Raw genomic sequence first — 9,404 nt, 5'->3', positions numbered from 1 at the left:
ACAATTCTGAAAAAATATTTTTCTTAAATAACTCTTGAACTTGAGGGTCTTGTTAAGATTAAATTGTTCAGAAGTTTGTAGCGCAGTCAAGGACACATTTCCGACCAATAAAGTATATATATTAATTATTGACATGACTAGACGATGTTGATGAAGCCATCTCCGTCTATCCGCCCGTCCGTCCCTCCGTTTTTACGCAAACTAGTCTCTCAGTTTTAAAGCTATATTTTTAATTTTTTGGGAAGTTTTCGATTTATTGTAATAGTTTATTAAAACAATCGGGTCAAAGTTGTTAAATTTCACTTTTTCATTTTTGCTTATAGAAATCGGTTTCCTATACTCCGATTTTTTTTTATATTTACGTTGAATATGTTAAAAAACGTTTTGAACAAAAAACAATTAAGATGGAAATAAATACCTATAACAAGTTGGTGATGTGTGTCTTTTGTTACGGAAAAACTCAATTTACTTAGCAGCAGATAAAAGTAGCACACGTTATTCCAAATTGCGTGCACGATAATAATATATGTTATAAGCTAACTAATATTAAATTTGCAACATTAAATGAAGTTGGATACGTTGGAATTAATTAATAACATTCCACACCAGGCACTGGTGCTGCAGCTGGTGCATGCTTTTGCATAAAAAACATTTTTATATTGAACCACTATATGAAACTCTAAGAATCCTAAAGCGTTCTTCACAACTATAACTGTATTTGAAAACTAGGTATATTAGTTATATCAAGGGCTTAGCACTGGAGCCGATAAGCACCGGAAGGTGTGCGCACAGAGACTACTATATCACAATGGACATGTATTGACGATGCGCACCACGTAGTCAGGGTTGGTAAGATATATCACTTTTTTAGCACAGTTAAAATTTTGTTGAAAACACGCGTCGAATGACACCCATTATTTAAATTTTCTTTTTTTTTTACTTTTGATTAATAAGTCAAAAAGAATTTAAAAAAATTACAAAATAGAAAAGTTACAAAAAAAAAAATTATATATTTTTATTGTTTCCATGGGAGCTATATGATATAGTCGTCCGATTTTAATGAAATTGAAACCGTTATTCTGAAATATTTAGCCAATACTATATGTCGAAGAACTGAAAAAAAATTAAAAAACAGCAAAGTTATAATTTTTTAAAATTTATTTTTCCGATTGTTCCTATGGGAGCTATATGCTACAGTCGTCCGATCCGTCTCCTTCCGACTTATATACTACTTGCAATAGAAAGACAACTTTTGGGAAAGTTTCATGCAGATAGCTTTAAAACTGAGAGACTAGTTTGCGTAGAAACGGACGGACAGACTGACAGACGGGCAGACGAACGGACAGACGGACATGGATAGATCGACTCTCCTAGTGATGCGATCAAGAATATATATACTTAATAGGGTCGGAGATGACTCCTAATTTCTAATTGACCTTTGGATTGCTGATTTATAATGCACCAGCTACTCAATCCGATTGTTTAGTCTAGAATCTTGGGGATTCATTCGCATGGTAATTTTCCATTGAGGGTCCGAAAGTGTGGGAACGAACTGATAACGTAATTTGATTCATTCTGGATGTTTAGTCTAAGGCTTGGGTACATTTGCAATTAGATATCGGCTGATTGGGGTAGTAAGGGTGTATGTTTGTGTGGACATGTGCATAAGAGTTATGTGGGATTATGGATATGTCACTATATATAACATAAATATAAAAATATTCTTATTCTTATAAGTATATTTTTTAGCGTTCTAAGCATTAATAACAATTAAAGCTTTCACAAAAAATAAAATTTGTATGTTTTTCAATGTTAAATTTAATTGCTCTGCCAGCAAACCATAAGATAGGGCCTGGAGATCGCTGATGTAAAGAGACAAAACGAAAGAACCGGTTGCGAGGAGTGCGGGTGCTACACGCACTAACTTTCTAGTGTTTGCAATACAGTTCAATACATGGCGACACCTAAGCCCAGATTGATTTGTGGGGGAATGTTTAGTTCAAAATCTGTTAGCTGAGTAACGGATGTCTAACCGTTCTTGGTTATAAAACAATTCGGAAAAAATATTTTTCTTAAATAACTCTTGAACTAGAGGGTCTTGTTAAGATTAAATTGTTTAGAAGTTTGTAGCGCAGTCAAGGATACATTTCCGACCAATAAAGTATATATATTAATTATGGACATGACTAGACGATGTTGATGAAGCCATCTCCGTCTGTCCGCCCGTCCGTCCCTCCGTTTTTACGCAAACTAGTCTCTCAGTTTTAAAGCTATATTTTTAATTTTTTGGGAAGTTTTCGATTTATTGTAATAGTTTATTAAAACAATCGGGTCAAAGTTGTTAAATTTCACTTTTTCATTTTGCTTATAGAAATCGGTTTCCTATACTCCGATTTTTTTTTTATATTTACGTTGAATATGTTAAAAAAATTTTTTGCTTATAGAAATCGGTTTCCTATACTCCGATTTTTTTTTATATTTACGTTGAATATGTTAAAAAACGTTTTGAACAAAAAACAATTAAGATGGAAATAAATACCTATAACAAGTTGGTGGTGTGTGTCTTTTGTTACGGAAAAACTCAATTTACTTAGCAGCAGATAAAAGTAGCACACGTTATTCCAAATTGCGTGCACGATAATAATATATGTTATAAGCTAACTAATATTAAATTTGCAACATTAAATGAAGTTGGATACGTTCGAATTAATTAATAACATTCCACACCAGGCACTGGTGCTGCAGCTGGTGCATGCTTTTGCATAAAAAACATTTTTATATTGAACCACTATATGAAACTCTAAGAATCCTAATGCGTTCTTCACAACTATAACTGTATTTGAAAACTAGGTATATTAGTTATATCAAGGGCTTAGCACTGGAGCCGATAAGCACCGGAAGGTGTGCGCACAGAGACTACTATATCACAATGGACATGTATTGACGATGCGCACCACGTAGTCAGGGTTGGTAAGATATATCACTTTTTTAGCACAGTTAAAATTTTGTTGAAAACACGCGTCGAATGACACCCATTATTTAAATTTTCTTTTTTTTTTTACTTTTTGTGCAAATTATTTAAAATGGTTAGAACCGATTTTTGTTTAACTTATTACGAATATAGCCCTCGAGATTCCTCAACATTTGGGATACAAAAAGTTTCTCTGCATGAATGTTTTCGAAAGTTATTAAGCAACAAAAACTGCAAATATTTATCATTATTTGAAAATTAAATTTAAAACTATTTATAACTTTAGAAAACTAGTATGAAATCAGATACTTTCCAAAAAAGTGATCAAGATGTAAGCAAATATTTTAAAAACAACGAAGTTATGACAAATTGAATGTTCTACTGGGAGCCAGACAACTTTCTTGTTAATTTTTATATCCTTAAAAATTGTATTATAATTTCAGTCAGAAGGACACATGCCTGACCCTATCAGCATCAATAGGAGAGCCTATCTAAGCATATCCCTCTGTTTGTTCACTCGTTTCTACACAAACTCGCATATCAGTTTTAAAGCTATTAGTTGTAGTTAAAACGAGTCGGATTGGACGACTATATCATACAGCTCCCATGAGAACAATCAGGAAATCATATGAAAAAATTATAATTTTATAATTACAAAAATTATAATAATAGCTGAATAGCTGATTGTAAAGCATAATAAGAAAGGCAAGCCGAAGTTCATATAACCTTGCAGCTATTGCAAAAACCAAATATTCTTGAAAACATTAAAATTATGATTTACTTGCGTATATGTCTAAAAACATTGAAGCTATGATGATTTGCAGCTTAATTATTCGATAGTTCCTGTGGCAGCTATATGATATCGTTGTCCGGTTTTAATAAAATTAAAAGCGTAACTGAACTGTCAAATGATTAATAAGTCAAAAAGAATTTTAAAAAAATTACAAAATAGAAAAGTTACAAAAAAAAAAAATTAAATATTTTTATTGTTTCCATGGGAGCCTATATGATATAGTCGTCCGATTTTAATGAAATTGAAACCGTTATTCTGAAATATTTAGCCAATACTATATGTCGAAGAACTGAAAAAAAATTAAAAAACAGCAAAGTTATAATTTTTTAAAATTTATTTTTCCGATTGTTCCTATGGGAGCTATATGCTACAGTCGTCCGATCCGTCTCCTTCCGACTTATATACTACCTGCAATAGAAAGACAACTTTTGGGAAAGTTTCATGCAGATAGCTTTAAAACTGAGAGACTAGTTTGCGTAGAAACGGACGGACAGACTGACAGACGGGCAGACGAACGGACAGACGGACATGGATAGATCGACTCTCCTAGTGATGCGATCAAGAATATATATTCTTAATAGGGTCGGAGATGACTCCTTCACTGCGATGCAAACTTCTGACTGAAATTATAATACCCTCTGTATATAGCTAAATACAAAAATACAAAAAAAATACAATACAGAAAACTGGGATATACAATCGATCTTTATTCGCCGACTGGACCCTCCGCCGGGTTGATAATTGCAATGTATTAACATAGACACCTTCTTCGATGAAAATTGGTGCTGTCGTTCCTGGTTGGTGTGATGTCGATCGCCTAGTTCCGGGTGCTCCTGTTGATTCCATCGGCGTTGGCTTCGCTCGGGGTGCTCGTGGTTCCTTCTGCGGGGTCTTTGGCTTAAGGGTATAAGCAACGACCGTAAACACATGCAATATTAAACCTTCAATTAAATTATTTTGTATAACATTTTTATTCTGGTATAATTTTGTAATAGGGACCACCCTCTTTGAGAGTGCATCTAAATATTTATTAAAATCCATTTAACTAACTTTGTAAATTTCATAAATAAGAAGGGGTCATATAAACCTACACGCAATCACAGTTAAACCCTTAAGCAAAAATTAAAAGATTAAAGTTTTTTTGTTAAATTATTTTATTAACGTATTTGCAAGTGGCAAAGGGCTGACACCAGTTTGGCTGTGTTCAAAAACACATTTAAGTTTTTTTATGTTAAAGCTGGCTGCCAAACTCTATAGCATATTGTTAAATGAAGCAAAAACCATTTCTGAGGAAAAGGGAGTAATTGCTGTGAAATAAAGACAACGTCGCTTTAATAACTTCTTAAGTACGTTATTTACGAGGCAACGCAAATTTCAGTATATAATAAAGAAAACAAATATATAAAGACATATATGAACGTTAGGGTGGTATCAATTTGTATGAACATTTTGTGGTCCTCCTTTTAAATTTGAAGTGACGTCATGATTAAATGTAATTGCCAACCTGCTTACGTGTCGAATGATTAATTTAAAATAAAATTGCTTGGTTTTCAAATAATTTTTTGAATCAAAAACTACTGTATTTAATGGTGATAGTAAAGCATTTTTTTTGAACACCCTGATGTACATATATGTATTTGTATATTTATTACCTGTTAATTACATTACAGCAAGAAAGCTAAGCATTAATACAAAAATATAAAATAAATTATTATTTGTAAACTTTGTAATTAAATATTTTTAACTAAATTTACACAAAAATTGAGGAACAACAAAAGTAAATTTAACTTTAAATTTTTTGTTACAAGTCGCTATAAGTTTTGAATGTTTTAAATTCACAACTGCTTTAGAACATTACGAGAAATTTTATTATCTACGAAAATTCCCAAAAAAGATTTTTACTTCATTTTGTTATTGAGGTCTTCTTTGCCAACTTTCAGATCTATCATCTAGCGTTGGCAAAAGGGGCACGGAAGCTGTTGTTGCTTCTCTGTTATCATGTTCACCATTTTGCAGATCCCCTACTTCAGAAGCAACTAAACTACTTAATGAGGCATTATCCGTATGCTCAGGATTACTTCTCTTTCGATCATCTTTAATAGGTTCACTGACACTGTTGCTTTTCTCATCGTGAGATAATTCCATATTTGTGGGCGAAGAATTCAAACTTCGTATAGGTTTCGATAGGCGTCTTGTACTTTGATTTTGTGCAAGAAACCTTGGCTTTTCGTCTTCTGTTATAGAGTGTAATAAACGTTCCACTTCGTCATCAAATGTCTCACTGGAAAATGTTCCTGATTTACGGCTCTTTTCCAGCAAAGTAGCTTTTTTTGCCGTGAGATATAAAACCCTTTTAATTGCAATGTATATTACATCAGATATAGCACGAACGGAGTAATCAGGTACAAAGGATTGTCGAATTTTCGAATCTGGAAAAAAATGTACAAATGAAATTAATAATTTTAAAATCGTGGTATAACATTAATATTTTATACATGTTATATAATATTTGTAATATAGTATTAAACATTGCCGAGATAACATAAAAAAAAACTTTAATTAATTTATTTTAAACTAATTACAATAATTTTTTATTTGGAAAAACACTGACTGTCTTAAGACAAGTCTCAAACTAAACTCGCTTCTTAACTTAAACTTCTTTGACGATCATACCTTTGAGTTTTAGAGCTTTCTATGAGTGGAGTTGGCGTTAATTGAGTGAGTTTTCTAATTGACCTTTGGATTGCTGATTTATAATGCACCAGCTACTCAATCCGATTGTTTAGTCTAGAATCTTGGGGATTCATTCGCATGGTAATTTTCCATTGAGGGTCCGAAAGTGTGGGAACGAACTGATAACGTAATTTGATTCATTCTGGATGTTTAGTCTAAGGCTTGGGTACATTTGCAATTAGATATCGGCTGATTGGGGTAGTAAGGGTGTATGTGTGTGTGGACATATGCATAAGAGTTATGTGGGATTATGGATATGTCACTATATATAACATAAATATAAAAATATTCTTATTCTTATAAGTATATTTTTAGCGTTCTAAGCATTAATAACAATTAAAGCTTTCACAAAAAATAAAATTTGTATGTTTTTCGATGTTAAATTTAATTGCTCTGCCAGCAAACCATAAGATAGGGCCTGGAGATCGCTGATGTAAAGAGACAAAACGAAAGAACCGGTTGCGAGGAGTGCGGGTGCTACACGCACTAACTTTCTAGTGTTTGCAATACAGTTCAATACATGGCGACACCTAAGCCCAGATTGATTTGTGGGGGAATGTTTAGTTCAAAATCTGTTAGCTGAGTAACGGATGTCTAACCGTTCTTGGTTATAAAACAATTGGGAAAAAATATTTTTCTTAAATAACTCTTGAACTTGAGGGTCTTGTTAAGATTAAATTGTTCAGAAGTTTGTAGCGCAGTCAAGGATACGTTTCCGACCAATAAAGTATATATATTAATTATTGACATGACTAGACGATGTTGATGAAGCCATCTCCGTCTGTCCGCCCGTCCGTCCCTCCGTTTTACGCAAACTAGTCTCTCAGTTTTAAAGCTATATTTTTAATTTTTTGGGAAGTTTTCGATTTATTGTAATAGTTTATTAAAACAATCGGGTCAAAGTTGTTAAATTTCACTTTTTCATTTTTGCTTATAGAAATCGGTTTCCTATACTCCGATTTTTTTATATTTATGTTGAATATGTTAAAAAAACTTTTTGCTTATAGAAATCGGTTTCCTATACTCCGATTTTTTTTATATTTACGTTGAATATGTTAAAAAACGTTTTGAACAAAAAACAATTAAGATGGAAATAAATACCTATAACAAGTTGGTGGTGTGTGTCTTTTGTTACGGAAAAACTCAATTTACTTAGCAGCAGATAAAAGTAGCACACGTTATTCCAAATTGCGTGCACGATAATAATATATGTTATAAGCTAACTAATATTAAATTTGCAACATTAAATAAAGTTGGATACGTTCGAATTAATTAATAACATTCCACACCAGGCACTGGTGCTGCAGCTGGTGCATGCTTTTGCATAAAAAACATTTTTATATTGAACCACTATATGAAACTCTAAGAATCCTAATGCGTTCTTCACAACTATAACTGTATTTGAAAACTAGGTATATTAGTTATATCAAGGGCTTAGCACTGGAGCCGATAAGCACCGGAAGGTGTGCGCACAGAGACTACTATATCACAATGGACATGTATTGACGATGCGCACCACGTAGTCAGGGTTGGTAAGATATATCACTTTTTTAGCACAGTTAAAATTTTGTTGAAAACACGCGTCGAATGACACCCATTATTTAAATTTTCTTTTTTTTTTTACTTTTTGTGCAAATTATTTAAAATGGTTAGAACCGATTTTTGTTTAACTTATTACGAATATAGCCCTCGAGATTCCTCAACATTTGGGATACAAAAAGTTTCCTCTGCATGAATGTTTTCGAAAGTTATTAAGCAACAAAAACTGCAAATATTTATCATTATTTGAAAATTAAATTTAAAACTATTTATAACTTTAGAAAACTAGTATGAAATCAGATACTTTCCAAAAAAGTGATCAAGATGTAAGCAAATATTTTAAAAACAACGAAGTTATGACAAATTGAATGTTCTACTGGGAGCCAGACAACTTTCTTGTTAATTTTTATATCCTTAAAAATTGTATTATAATTTCAGTCAGAAGGACACATGCCTGACCCTATCAGCATCAATAGGAGAGCCTATCTAAGCATATCCCTCTGTTTGTTCACTCGTTTCTACACAAACTCGCATATCAGTTTTAAAGCTATTAGTTGTAGTTAAAACGAGTCGGATTGGACGACTATATCATACAGCTCCCATGAGAACAATCAGGAAATCATATGAAAAAATTATAATTTTATAATTATAAAAATTATAATAATAGCTGAATAGCTGATTGTAAAGCATAATAAGAAAGGCAAGCCGAAGTTCATATAACCTTGCAGCTATTGCAAAAACCAAATATTCTTGAAAACATTAAAATTATGATTTACTTGCGTATATGTCTAAAAACATTGAAGCTATGATGATTTGCAGCTTAATTATTCGATAGTTCCTGTGGCAGCTATATGATATCGTTGTCCGGTTTTAATAAAATTAAAAGCGTAACTGAACTGTCAAATGATTAATAAGTCAAAAAGAATTTTAAAAAAATTACAAAATAGAAAAGTTACAAAAAAAAAAAATTAATATTTTTATTGTTTCCATGGGAGCTATATGATATAGTCGTCCGATTTTCAATGAAATTGAAACCGTTATTCTGAAATATTTAGCCAATACTATATGTCGAAGAACTGAAAAAAATTAAAAAACAGCAAAGTTATAATTTTTTAAAATTTATTTTTCCGATTGTTCCTATGGGAGCTATATGCTACAGTCGTCCGATCCGTCTCCTTCCGACTTATATACTACCTGCAATAGAAAGACAACTTTTGGGAAAGTTTCATGCAGATAGCTTTAAAACTGAGAGACTAGTTTGCGTAGAAACGGACGGACAGACTGACAGACGGGCAGACGAACGGACAGACGGACATGGATAGATCGACTCTCCTAGTGATGCGATCAAGAATATATATTCTTAATAGG

This window comes from Drosophila gunungcola, unplaced genomic scaffold, assembly GCF_025200985.1.
Source record: "Drosophila gunungcola strain Sukarami unplaced genomic scaffold, Dgunungcola_SK_2 000061F, whole genome shotgun sequence".
NCBI classification, from domain to species: domain Eukaryota; kingdom Metazoa; phylum Arthropoda; class Insecta; order Diptera; family Drosophilidae; genus Drosophila; species Drosophila gunungcola.
The sequence above is the reverse complement of the archived record's forward strand: the minus strand, read 5'-3'. Positions refer to the sequence as shown.